Source organism: Tupaia chinensis, unplaced genomic scaffold (assembly GCF_000334495.1).
Source record: "Tupaia chinensis unplaced genomic scaffold, TupChi_1.0 Scaffold000132_1, whole genome shotgun sequence".
In the NCBI taxonomy this organism is placed as follows: Eukaryota; Metazoa; Chordata; class Mammalia; order Scandentia; family Tupaiidae; genus Tupaia; species Tupaia belangeri.
Window position 1 is genome coordinate 2,934,224 of NW_006159601.1, and position 14,595 is coordinate 2,948,818.

General features: G+C 39.2%; 1 protein-coding gene across 1 annotated transcript in view; it reads right to left on the bottom strand.

Moving 5' to 3' along the window:
* Positions 1-14,595, bottom strand: part of ARHGAP26 (Rho GTPase activating protein 26) — a gene marked incomplete in the record, with an annotated part of 513,022 nt that overhangs the window by 19,070 nt on the left and 479,357 nt on the right.

Genomic DNA, 14,595 nt, shown 5'->3' on the forward strand with positions numbered 1-14,595 from the left:
AAGGGGACCAGGGGGGAGGTGATTGGGGGGGGGGGGAAGAGAAAGAAAAGTAAAATCTTATTTCCACAAATTACACAAACACCTTAGCAACTCTCTAAAGTCATATGAAGTCATTGATAGTGCAAACACAGGTGACTGAGAAAATGTGGACACCATCGGCCACATCGCTTGCAGCCTCTGAATCTTAGTGACTGCTGGATTGCTTGGACAAGCCCTTTTGGAGGTAAGAATGATAGAAACCCAATTCAAAGAGAACAGACTTCCTAAGTGTACTAGGAGTTAAAACGAACACATACATGTCCTACTTAATGGAACTTCCCTAAAGTTATACCAGTTCAGACGTATGACCCAAGAATGGCCCCAATGACCTATTGTCATAACATAAACACCTACGGAAATACAGTGTATAAACCCATTATGTGAGTTCATCAAATATCCTCAGCCTAACAGCATTAAACATTAAATGCTGTTATGTATATTTTATTTCTAGAAATATAAATTCCATTAGGGCAAGGACTTTAGTCCATTTTATTTATTGCTATACCTCCAGTGTCTAAACTAGTGCCTGTAGGTATTCAGTAAATGAATGTTGGGTGAGTAAATTAATGAAACTTATTTAACCCACCCAACGAAACCACAAGCAGGCACTGTTTTAATTTCCTTTTCTCAAGTGTGGAAACTTGGGCTAAGCTGAGGCATGCCTGAGGATATCAGCATGTAAGTGACAGGGCCAAGGTTTAAACCTCAACCCCCTGACTCCAAGCCCAGGGCTCCTGCTGCCAGCGCACTCTCTCTGGAATACTAGGACTTTCTCTGTTCTCCTAGGCTGTGCCAAGCTTCTTTATAGACCCAGCAATAGCAATAGAAATCTTCCCAGCCACTGATTTATGAGTTTCCTTTCGATGCCTACCATATTTGCAAGGGAAAATCGGAATACAACAGACAGACTCAATAAGACTCAACACACTGTAAATTCCAGTGAAATCTCCAATTCTGCCTCCAGTCTTCTGTCTGGTAGATTTATAGAACAGATAGAATTTCTAGAAGAGAAGAAATCAAATTCAAAGGGTATAACTGTTTTTTAAAAATCTTTTCTCAATTTGGCAAAAACTAGTCGTTGAGTACCTCGTATGATCAAGACTATAACATGGAACTTGCCAAGGTCTCTGACTTCAAAAACTTAAAATACATTTGACAAAATGGGACAGATTAAGACAAATAAAAAACTTGAAAGAACACAGTAAGATTCAATAGCTGAGAAACAAGTTATTCTATTACTAGTTTAATCCCCACTCCCACCTGACTCACCTCGATTCTGGGGAGAGGTATTGCCTTATTTCTCCAGTTTTATCTTTAGCTGTTTCTGGTAAGAAAGGCCTCACTTTCTCAAACCTTGCGCCACACTGCCCAACCAGATAATGACCTAGCAGGCAAGTTCTGGCCAGAACTACTGAACTGCTGCCCAACCTAAGAGCCCAAGTCTGACCAGGGACAATTTGGAGGTTCAAGAGAACAACCAAGACCCAGAGGCCTGGACTAATCTGTTCCCTTGGTCAGTGGTTACCACAGGACAATTACCAAGTCCTTGTAACTTATTTTTTTTAATGGCTTTCATAAGTAGGAAACATCTCCAACTTCCTATTCCATGTGTACTAAGAATTATGCTTTTGGCTAAAGGGATAGTTGGGAGCATATTCTATGAGCACAATGTGGGTTCTGAATGTTTTCTCACTTCCTCAGGTATCTAAGTGGTTCTTGGCCAGTAGTACATGGCTGAAGTGATCTGGGGCTGCAGCTGGAATGTAGGATATTTGTAACTATTATAACAATGTACTCTTCAGTCCTATGACAATTGCCCTAGCATTTAATTTCAATTTTTAACAAGAGAATTTCATGTGTTCTTATTTTTGTCACAGCAGTAACATTTATTTCCTACAAAATGACCATAATTGAAAATTTTTTACCATTATGTGTGAATTAGTGTAACAATGAAATGCACGCTCTGTAGAATTTCTATGATTTTTTTGAACTGCTAAAGGAATTATACCTATAGTTTAGTTGTGCTTCAGAGTCATGTCAATAAACCTCACTATCAACAATACTACCACACATTTATATATATACCATGATTCCTACAGAGACAGAAATGTGCACATGCTTCTCCGGGAAAACGGAGATGCTATAGTTCAGTTATGATGCAACTCACAGAACACACACGTGAGATAGAAGATGAACAGGGATGATGATAATGGCCCAGGACTCTTTGTATTTTCATGAATTCTCCTCTCACTGCAGAGATGTCTGGCTATCACTTTCTTAAAACTAAGAATAGCAGCCAAAATATCTCACCCCCCACCAAAAAAAAAATTTTTTCAAAACAAAACAAATAGTGGCCAATTTTACTCTTGGCTCTAACACCTCTAATATGGAATTTGCAACTTCTTTCCCACTAATTAGGCCAAGAAGAATTAAAGCAAAAGAAAATTAATTTATAACTTTAGATGATGCCTAAAGGCCTCTCTACAACTCTCCCAGTCCAGCTGGGAGTATGTGAGCTGAATGTCCCCAGCTCACCTTTCACACTAAATATTCCAGGGCTCCTGCCATGGAGGCCTGACTACAGCAACAATAACAGCTTAAACTTTAGCATGGAAGGACTATTTGCTGGTCAAGATTGGATTCAACGGGGAGGCTAGCAACAGCTCTAGTTTGCTGGCCCACAGTGTCCTGAATAGGAGTCAAGACAGTCCCAGTCAGTCCCTCTGACATTCACTGGACAGTGAAAGAATAACGGTTTAGGGAGATAAGGCTAAAAAGCTTGGCAGCATACTGGGTTGTGGCCGATAGTTCAAGTACAGTGTGTAGCAATATCATCAGCTTGACACCCTTCTGTGGTGACTCACTTGCATGATGGAACTTCTGCTGCACCAGCCAGGGCATGCCTCCCGTATTGTGGGCAGGGCTACCCAGGCAGGATCCCAATCCGATGATGGGTCTGGCAGACCCTCTCTGGTCTCCATACTGGAGACATGGAGTTGGTAGGAAATGGAGGAGGAAGTTGACCTTTAAGAAGAAAGCTAATCTCTTAAAATTGTGATCATGAAAACTACAGATGGCTTTGCATAAAACTGAAAGTGACCAAAAAGCAAAAAAGAGAGTAATAAAATCATATATAATTTATATTCCTGATAATCACTGTTAACATCTTGGGCATATTCTTAGTCACTTTTATTTGTGGGTAGGGGAGATAATACTATATTCACAGTTAATAGCTTTCTCCCCCACTAAATATAATAAGGCATTTTCTGATGTCATTAAATAGATTTTGATATGTTTCTAAAACAGCTGCAGGATTTTCTATTGTACGGTATACCCTGATTTATGTAACCATTCTTTAGCTGTGTACATTCAGACTACTATCCCTCCTTGGCTGTTATAAATAGTGCATCAACTCACATCCTTGTGAAGGGTCACTGCCTGCGTCTCCTATTGTTTCCTTAGCGTAAATTCCTGGAAGTAAAATAAGTGGGGCAAAGGTTGGAGTTTCTTTCAAGGGTCTTGATATATCCTACTGAACATTTTGTCAGAAAGGTTCCAGCAAATTGTCTTACCACCATACTAAGAATTCCTTCTCACCATGACTCCACCAGCATTAATCATTATCATTGAAAACAATTAAATATACATCTTTACAGATTACCAAGGGTACCTGGACTCTTCTTCCTAGCATTTCCAATGATGTACACATGAATACAACTCCCTTTCCATGCCCTGTTTCAAACTGTAAGTGATGTTTAATTTTTCAAGGAGTATCTGATAAGAAGCTAGTATGGGGAAGGAGACAGGCAGATGGATAAAAAGACAGGCAACTTAAAAACCTTAGATCCCTAGTTAAATGGTATGGCTGCTACCCAAAAAAAAACCATGCAGTAGTAGATTTTTAGCTTAGTTAAGACTTTCAAAGATAGGGATAAGGTACACAGGAGGGACTGATGGACTGTAGGACATCCTACCATGGGAAGGTCACAAAATTGGCATTTATTCTCTGCCAGGCAGTGGCCTTCAACCCAGTCTGGGCACCCAGTCACATAACTCAGGTCTGGGCTGGGTCTTGGGATCACTGGCCCAGGGGTGACCTTAAGGCTCTGGGTTCCTGCTATGATTTGAATGTGTCTCCTAAAAGTTCTTAGGATGAAATTTAGTTGTAATGGGATTAAGAGGATGAAAAATTAATCAGACTATGAGATTAAGAGGCGCAGCCTTTGAGTGGTAATTAGTATTAAGGTCATCAGGGTGGGGACCCCTTGACTGAATCCTAGTGGGTTTATAAGGCGAGAGAAGAGAAAGATACTGACACGCTTGATCTGTCTCTCCACGTGACATCTTTCACTATGTTATCCATCAACAAGAAGATCCTCATCAGATGTGGCCCCTTGACTTGAGACCTCCAAAACTGTGAGCTACATAGAGCTCTATTCTTTATAAATTATCCAGACTTAGGTGTTCCTGTTATTAATATATAAAGGACTAAAACAGTCCTCTTTCCAGATAAACTTGGAACCAGGGATGGTACTATTAAATCTAAGGGGGAGGGCTGTGTTATTTTTTCCCCTGTATAATAGAAGAGAAAATTCCATGAAAATCACTGATCATCACCCTATGACCAATGCCGAGGACCTGGAAATTGTTCTCTCAACTATCTGTGAAAACCGGCTGATTGCCAAAGGGCACAGCTATGGTCCTCACTCCACATAAGTCACTGGTTACTGAAGGTCTACAGAGTCTCAGCCATGGCTAAATGCTGAGGATACCACAATGAGCACACAGCTCTCTCCTCGAAACTAAGTAGGTATTATGCTATGATTAACCTGCAGAAAGAAGATACAACACTGTTCCATCATATTTTGGGATATAGTCTGGGACACTTTTTAAAGAAATGGTGACTAGACATAATTCTGAGTGATGACTAGCAGCCTGGAAGGTGAAGGGAAGTGGGAGTGAGTGGCCTCAATTCAAATGATTCCATGCAGAGGCCCATTGGGTCAAGGACGGAATAGAGAGGAGGGAGAATATATTGACGATGTTGGAGTTTACCTGAGCTCTGTGATCCTGGAAAATAGTGACAGTTAAATGAATCTCACCACCTCACTGTGTTCCAGAAATGGCTCACTGTGAAAGCCATTATTTTCCCTAGGACTTAGGAAAGACTCAGTGCTATGCCTAACAAATAATGAACTGAACTGTTGGGTTGCTGGAAAAGTTAGGACACATTTTTGCGTAGAAAAACAGAAAAATACATCATGACTTTCCTGATGACCTAATATAAAGTCCTGCTAACCTAATCCCAGATCAGTGACTTCTTTGGAAATTTTCTTTTTTTTGGGGGGGTGGGATTTTTGGTATAGAGCATGTATGCTCACCAGAAAGAGAGACACAGAGAGATAGAACCATGGTCAACTACATGGGAGTCCAGCAACATAGCCATTACACCAACTGCTGGTCCCAGAAAATATATCTTTATATTGACTCTTAAGGTACCATAAAAATAGATGATTTTTAGCCAGAAAAACAGGGTCAATGGAATATTGGTTAACTGGAGAGTGGTGAATCACACGAATGACATGAAAACTAATTTTCATTTGCTGAAAATGTGAAGACATATATTTCCTACATGTGTCTACTCAAGCTTCTACAACATAAAAATCCTGTATACATACCCAGCCCTTGAATTTTCAGTATGTGCTTCACGATTTTACAGGTGGAAAAAACCCATATGCCTGCAGCTTCACTGTTCTGTGTTCTTTTTTGACTCTTATTAGTGCGCTTATGTATGTACACTGATTCGTTCCCTCTTCTACTATAACTTAATATGCATTTTTATTCAGATAATGACGGAGTTCTGTTTTTTAGTTTAATAAGACTAATGGATGAAATCCCCTTAGGGTCTTAACAATTATAAGCAATTGCATTTTAAAATACTTTCCCAATAACTTGCTTTTAAAAAATGGTTTGACTAATCTATCGAGAAAAGAGGTTGTTTTTCAGCTTTAAAAAAAAAAAAAATTCTGCAACCTAAGTGCCAAATCAATTCTAAACTTGGATGGGATGGTTGGAAATGGCAAGTAATTCCATGATTTAAACAAAATTTGAAATCTGAACAGGGCATCTGTCATCCTGAAGGTTCCCCAGGTTAATCATCCTGAAGGTTCCCCAGGTTAATAACTTTAATTTTATGTAGAATAATACAGAAATATAAGGTGAAGGGGGATTGTACATTGGAAATAAAGATGCCTGGACAACGGTCTTGATTCAATTGCTAACTGCACAGAAAAAAAACCTTTAGAGAAAAGACCAGCAAGGTTAAATGGACCAGAGGCTCTTATAACACGCCATAAGGCATAATACTTACCAAGTTTAGTATACTTGCCCACTGAGCCTAAGTGTAGTTCTCAATCTTTTTCAATACAACAATCTCAGGTACATCAGAACTAGTTCCTAAAATTAATTTACTCTTCTTCAACTAAACAATTTCACAATTTATAAAGTTAATGATAAGAAAATGCTAAAAGCATTTTGAGAGTCTTGTAAAGTATATAGTAACATTTTCTATTAAAAATTATCTGAATGATTGCTAAGAAATCTCAGCACCTTCTTACTGGGCATGTAACTACCCCTAAATTGAGTGTAGTATAATTGTCATTCTCTATAAAGTGAAAATACTGTGCTTCTAAGAACAAATTCACCAGCTACAATATAAAAGGAATGCAGTAGTGCTACTGGATTCAATCTTTTTACTGTTCTACGGGGGAACTTAAAGCTACCGTTCTACTATTAGCGATATTCAAACATGATTCTTAAAATTAAATGTGCAAGCAAAAAACTGTAACTGCCTCAGGGGTTGAGAATGGGGAACTGCGTGCACAAATACAGATTGAACATTCACTTTTTATTTTATATTTGCTTATACTGTTGGAAATATTTTTTTATCATGGACCTATACTATTTTATAATAAGAATGGAAGGTACTCTTGTATAAATGCAGCTAGAATAATTAGATACTGTACGTGAAAAATGACTTTGATCCCTTACCTCACAGCATACAAATGACTTCCACAAAGATTACAACTGTGAATGACAAAGGCAAACAATAGAAGCTTTAAGAGTATAACTCTAGGAACTTGGGGCTGGGGTTTTCCAGGTAGGCACAAAGTACTAACTAACTCTAAAAGAAAAAACAAAATCAGTATTTTAATGTATCTACTTGAATGTATAAAAATGATTAACTTTTATTTATCAACAGACAACATTAAAAGACAGCAAAAAGGCAGTCTCCAACAAACAAATGAACAAAGGGCTCATAACTAGATTAGGTAAATAATTTAAATGGAGCAGTAAAAAAAAAAAGATGACCACATGGGAAACTGGCAAGAAACTTGAACAGGAACTTGAAGACAAAATTCAAAAGAAAGGTGCTCATTCTTTCTGCAATGCAGAAAATATTGATTAAAACCACAGTGATATAATACTGTATACCTACTAGAATGACTGAGTTCAACAAAATTAAAATACTGAAAATACCAGGTGTGGATCTCATCCCAGCAACTGCACTCTCTATATACCCTCAAGAGTGAGTATGTGAGGGACCAGCAGTTAGTATAACGGCTATATCGCTGGACTCCCATGTAGTTGATAGCAGTTCGAGTCCTGGATGCGGTGGCATAAACTCACGCCGGGTGTGTATGTGCGTGCGTACTCAAGATACCGAGAGGAGAATAAAGGAGAAGGGATTGCGGTGTGGCCATCCCCCCTGGGGGGTGATTTTTTGCTTCCTGTCACTCTGTCTCTGTCTGTCTTTCTGGTGAGCACATGTGCCTGTAGCAAAAACCTCTCCAAAAGAAGAAAAAGAAAAAAAAGAGTGAGTATGTGAGCACAGGAAGACATGCATAAGAATATGTACAGCAAATTATTTGTGAAAACAAAAACTCAAGGTTTCAATGAAAGAATGGAGAAAAAATTTTAGCATAGTCACAATGACAACATGAATGACTCTTAGAAACTACTGAGCAAAAGGAGCCAGATTCTAATTACTAAAATATAATATTGTAGGTAGAGACACACAAGTCTATCCTCACTATTTCTGATTCTTTATTTACAAATTCATTTACCTGACAAAATGTTTCCATAACACCCAAATCAGCACTCGGGGTGCTTTGAGGTCATTTGAAGTTCCACACAGAGCAGGAAAAAACCTGAGCTGCCCAACATGCACATTCCCAGCTAAGGTCAGCTCTGCCTTCTTGTTTCAGCTCTCATATTGTAAACAAGTGTCCTGTGTAGGTCTGATTAAGCCACATTTTTGTGCTCTTTATAGTGTTTTTTTTTTTTTCTGTTTCCATTGCCCCCCAAGAGCACAGCTGCCGTGCTGCAGTTGTGTTCCTATGCACAAGAGGGCTGTGAGTGCCTTACAGAGAAGGTGTGTGCTGAGATAGAATTCGCTCAGCCACGACTGACAGTGCTGCCGGTCGTTTGCTCAATGTTAATAAATCAATGATAATATTAAATAATGCATCTTGGGACAAAACAAGGTTAAATATTGATCAGTTGATTAAAATATTGTGACCAGAGACTTGCAGGAACCTGTTTCCTAGGCACAGTGGTTCCATATCTGCTAATTCAGGGTTTGTGGTGATTTATAGAACACAACTACTGTGAATAACAGGGATCAACTGTATTTAGGAGGTAGAGATATGACCATGGTCAAGGAATTGGTCACTGTCAACATTGGTGGTTACTCTTGGGAAAAAGAGGAGGGTGGGAAAGGAGAAAGCAGGAGATGCCGACACAGGCTGGTTTGTACTTCTGAATCCGGGTGGTGATGAGACAGGTGTTTGCCACATACTCGTGTATCGGGCAGGGCACTTACATTTCATGCTGTTTCCTCAGAATGTAAAATATGTTCAAACTATTTTACAACATACTTCCATACAGTTAGTACAGTATATTAACAGTGTTTCCTGGGTGATGAAACTAAAAGTAAATCGTATTTCTTTGTGATTTTTTCCTTCCTTTTAAACAGACTTTACTCTTTATAGTAGTTCACAACAAAACTTGGGCAGAATACAGAGTTCCTATAAGCCCCCTTCCCCCACCCACCTCACAGGGTTTGTGCTTTTAAAACATGTTTTCCATATTTGCTGTGTACCAATAGTAAACGGTATGTTTAGAACCCCAAATTAACAACTGTTATTAGAAGAAATAATCTCTTCAGTCAACCAAATTGCTCTTTGGATTCTCTAGAAAAAGGCTACTTAGTAGGAGGAAAATGATAATCCAATCTTTGTTGCAGCGATCCATGGTGTCAGCTGCATAATGCAGTGGGACAGCTCTCAATTTACAGTGAGGTTCTGCCTGTTCGGTCAATGACAGTCACAGTGAGGTTCTGCCTGTTCAGTCAATGACAGTCAACATGTGTTTACTGCGCACCTTCCATATGCAAGAACCAATGTTTCCGTTCCTGCCCACTTCCATAAGAAATTATGCTGACTATTCTAGAGACTTTTGGTAAAGTTATTACAGTAAATCAACGGTTTCTTCCTTTCACCCAGGCATGGGGAAGTCAGGGAGGACGGTTCTGACGCAGCATTCTGAGTAGGCTGGATGGCGTGTTAAGAATGCTGACTGAGGGGCCAGCAGGTAGTATAGTGGTTAAGGCACTAGACTCCCCCATACTCAGTCACTGTTGGAATTCCGAACCCAGTGGCTTAAAACTCATGCCAGGTACACGTGTGTGTGTGTTCAAGGTCCCGAGAGGAGAATGGAGAAGGGATTGCTGCATGGCTATATCCTCTGTGGGTGGGGAGGGTTGATTTCTTGCTTTCTGTCCCTCTGTCTCTCCAATGAGCACACATACTCTATAGTAAAACTTTCTTTAAAAAAAAGAAAGAAAGAAAGAAAGAAAGAAAGAAAGAAAGAAAGAAAGACCGACCGACCGACCACTGGCTGAAAGGCATCAGCCATCTGGTGTACTTTTCTATACAGTCTACTTTCAGGGAATACTTCCTGTTTGGACTATGGGGAGGAAAAGGATTTAATAAGGATCTAAATGTCCACTACTGAAAACAAAGGAGTATCTAAAATTAGCAGTAGTGGCTCAAGATACTTCAGCCTAACAGTAACCCTGGGGAAAAGGAATCCCTGAAATAAGGAGCCTAAAATATTTCACTCTGGTCAGAAGTTTCAGCGATAGAAAAAGCCCTCCTGCTAAGGACAATGTCTAGGACGACTAAGTGAAACTACGCAGTGGTACAAACCTCGGTCTTCATACCATGGAAGGCACCTGATGCAGAGTGATAAGGAGAGATGAAATGATCTTTGATGAAAAGGCCCATAGTCTCTGGCTCTCCCGTTCCCCATCCCCAAGTGAAATGCTCACTTCCCCCTTATTCTGTTGTTTATTCAATAATCTAAATACATGAGGAATTGTTTCTGCTCTGATTTCAGTCTACTCCATGTCTCTCTACTCCACAGATATCTTCCATGTAGGGTCCCTTGGTGTGGCCATTTATAAAACCCACACCCTCCCTTCACCATGCTTGCTCTCTCCTCCACAATGGCTAGCTCAAGTTGCCATGAAAGATTATAATCTCACTAAGCTTCATGGTGATTTTCACCCCTTGTCGATTTGATTCTGAAGAGCTTATTGACTTGACTGGAAAAAATTTAAATGAATTTCCAGCAAAGTCACCCTTTCCACTGGAAAAAAAGAGTGCTAACATCTGTGAATAAAAACAAATGCAAAGAACATGATTTTTATATTCTCCTCTAAGTTCTTATACTTCAAAACCAAATAACCACTGAGAAGACAAGGTACTCCAAAACTCCATTAATTCTGATCTCACTAAACCTTTCTTTTTCATATCTGAGGTGAATTTAAATTTACTCAGGATAATATATGAGTAGCTAAGCAAATCTGCAGTGTTAACAAGATTTTTAACATGAATGCTCAACTTTAAAGAACCATTCTTGGTGATCATTTCAAAATGCAAATCTGATGATACTGTTTGTCTGCTCAACATGCCTCAATATTTCTCCATTGCTCATAGGATAAAGACCAAAGCCTTCTGACCCAGACTATAGTAAAAACTTTAAGCCTGGTTTATCAACATTTTACCATTCCAGCCATCCTGCGGTTGTACATTATAAATACATGAAGCTCCTGAACACAAAGTTAATGTCTGTTGAGTGTTCTTCAATGCATAAACTTTCCTGCTCCTAAGTCTCTCTGGAATTGACACTATCTAAAGACTGTAATAAAAAATAAAAACTCAAGAAGATCAAAGTAAATAGTTAAGGAAAAGGAAATATAAATCTACCATAACCAAGAGCACGGTTTCTGGTAGCCAGGTGCTACAGTTTGAATATGTTCCCCAAAAGCATGTGTTGTAAACTTAATCCCCAGTGCAATAATGTTAAGAGGTGGGAGTTTAATGGGAGGTGTTTTTTCATTAGGGCTCCATCCTTATGAATGGATTAATGTTGATTATACAAGGATTTGACTGCCCCAGCTGCAATGGCATAAATTGTAGGGCATTGGTGCATATGGTTGGGGCTACATGAGGTTCAGTTCCAGGACAAATTTAAACAGGCTGAGTGAGCACGCAATTGTAAGCCCGGTTTACTTGGGAAATTAAGGGTGAGAAAACGATGATGACATGGCAAAATTTTGTCAAGAATACCATCTTTGTTTCCTCACTCCTCTCTCATTTAAAAAAGGGAGGGAGAGAGGTTAGAGGCTGCTAGTTTGACCTCTTGCCCACCTGATACCTTCTGCCATGTTATGATACAAAAAAAAGGCTCTCATCAGATGTGGCATCTTCATCTTGGACATCCTAGTCTCCAGAACTGTGAGCCAAATACATTTCTGTTTGTTATAAATAACCTAGTTTGAGTATTCTCTTATAGCTGCAGAAAATGAACCATGATACCTGGAAAGACGTTTGAGAATCAGAACTACCTGGTATAAAACAGAATTGCTCTCGGGCTAGTCTTAGTAGCTCTACAGATAGTCGCTTGTTTACTTATCAAGGATGACTATGCCTGATAAATACAACAAAAGGGGAGTTTCAGGCATTCTGTGTCTGGAGGGGAGGAATTCAGGCAATGGTGGTCATATACTGGGATGGATTCCTGTGTTTCAATATTCACTTTTAGTCTCTCATTGGCACTGCTCTTCCTTCTGATGACTGAGGAAGTGTTGTAAACCTCAGTAATACATGCCCCAGCTTTATGACTTCTGCCATATCTGTGTTCATATATATTTTAATTTATATTTTTCTTTAAACTGATCCCCTTAACAAAGCATAAACATCTATGTTAGTCCTTTCTAAGTGATAAAATTTTATTATTATTAACATAAAGAAAAGGGACCAGAAAATGGCTTACTGGTTATGTTGCTGGACTCCTATGTAGTCGATTGCAGTTCAAGTCCCGGACCAGGCAGCTTAAACTCATGCCAGGCATGTGTGTGTGCATGCCCAAGATCCCAAGAGAATAGAGAAGGGATTGCAGTGTTGCCATCCCCCCTGAGGCATGATTTCTTGCTGTCTCTATGTCATTCTGGCAAGCACTTGTACCCTATTGCAAAAACTTCTCTTAAAAAAAAACCCCTATAAATGAAAAATGTCATCCATGAACCATTTAAAACTATTTCAGGTGTCTTAATGTCACAAGGCTCACATTTTAGAAATTTCTATTCTTGGCCTCCAATTTTTTATTTTTTCCTTATTGTTAAAGTGTGGTATGTATTATATATATATATATATATATATATATAAAACTTATATATATATCTCTTGATTTTGATACCATTTATCTAGATAACCCTCAGATTAATAAGACCAATGATAATAAACATGTATGGAATGCTTAATACTCTTGGGAAGGCTTAAAACATCTTTGTTGAGGGGACCAGCAGTTGGCGTAATGGCTATGTCACTGGACTCCCATGTAGCTGACTGCAGTTCAAGTCCCAGGCCCGGCTTAAACTCACGCTGGGTGCCTGTGTGCATGCGTGCCCAAGATCCCGAGAGGAGAATGGAGGAGAAGGGATTGCAGCGTGGCCATCCCCCCTCCCCGGGGGGGGGGGGGTGGGGGATTTCTCGCTTTCTCTCTCTCTGCCTTTCTGACGAGCGCAACTGCCCTAGAGCAAAAACTTCTCAAAATAAATAAATAAATAAATAAACTTTCACTGAAGTATATAATTTACATACCATAAAACTCTGATTTTACATGTACAACTTTTAGTACATTGATGGAGTTGTGTAATATGAAGGGACTTCCAAAAATTCATGGAAGAATGAAATTAAAGTCTGAGTTTATTTTGGTGTAAAAAAATAAAATCCATACATAGTTTTTTCGTAATACTCATTTTCTTTTTGAAGACCCTTCATATCCAGTTTTGTAAGGTTTTTATCACCCCATATAGGTTCCTCCTGCCTTTTACGGTTAAATCCTGCTCCCATAGGCAACCACCCATCTATACTCATACTCTAACTTTAGAAATTTATCTTTTCTGGATATTTCACAAAAGTGGAATCACCTATTGTATATTCTTCTGTGTCTGGTTATTTTATTTAACATCATATTTTCAAAGATTTTCATGTAGCACATCCAAGAGGGTCAATTCATGTGTCCTACTGAATTATATTCCATTCTACGGGTGTCTTTATCATCCTATTGAGTAGATAAGACTTCTGTATAAGGGGCCAGCACATGGCATGGTGGTTAAAGTGCTGCACTTCCACATGGCTGACTGTGGTTCAAGTACTGGATCTGGTAGTTTGAAAATCACACTGGGTGCATGTAACCCTAACCCTAACCCTAACCCTAACCCTAACCCTAACCCTGCCCAAAATCCTAGGAAGAGAAGGGATTGCAGCACGGCCATTCCTCCTGTAGTGGTACATGTATGTAAGTGCCTGAAATTCCAGGAAAAGCATGGACTGCAGCACGGCCACTCCCATGGGGTGATTTCTCACTTTTCCTCTCTGTTAAAAAAAAAAAAAAAAAGGCTTCTGCAAAAATTCTGCAAACAAGTCACTTATCAGTGACAATATCAATAAAAATATCTGCAAATATATTTTCCTGCTCTGTGGCTTGTCATTTCATTTTCTTAGTGGTATCTTTGGAAGAGCAAATGTTTTTCATTTTGCTGAAGTTCAATTTACTAATTTCTGTTTTTATGGATTATGCTTTTGATTCAGATCTAAGAAATCGTGGCCTAACCAGAAGATTTTCTCTTATTTACTTTTAGAAATTGCCGAGACTGTCTTAATTTCACCTTCATTTCTGAAGAACAGTTTTTGCTGAACCTAGAATTCTTAGTTGGGATCTTTTTCCTTTTTTAAGGACTCTGAAAACCTGATGCATATCCAGCCTCCACTGGGCACAGAGCCTTGTGTTCTGAATTGGAGTAAGTGCTGCCTGGGCAAACTGGACGTGCCCTGCCCTTTGTAACACCAGTCATAACACGTGTTCTTCCTTTCAATCTATCATTGAAGCCTTTTCACTTTATTTAGGAAGCATGTGTTGAAAAAC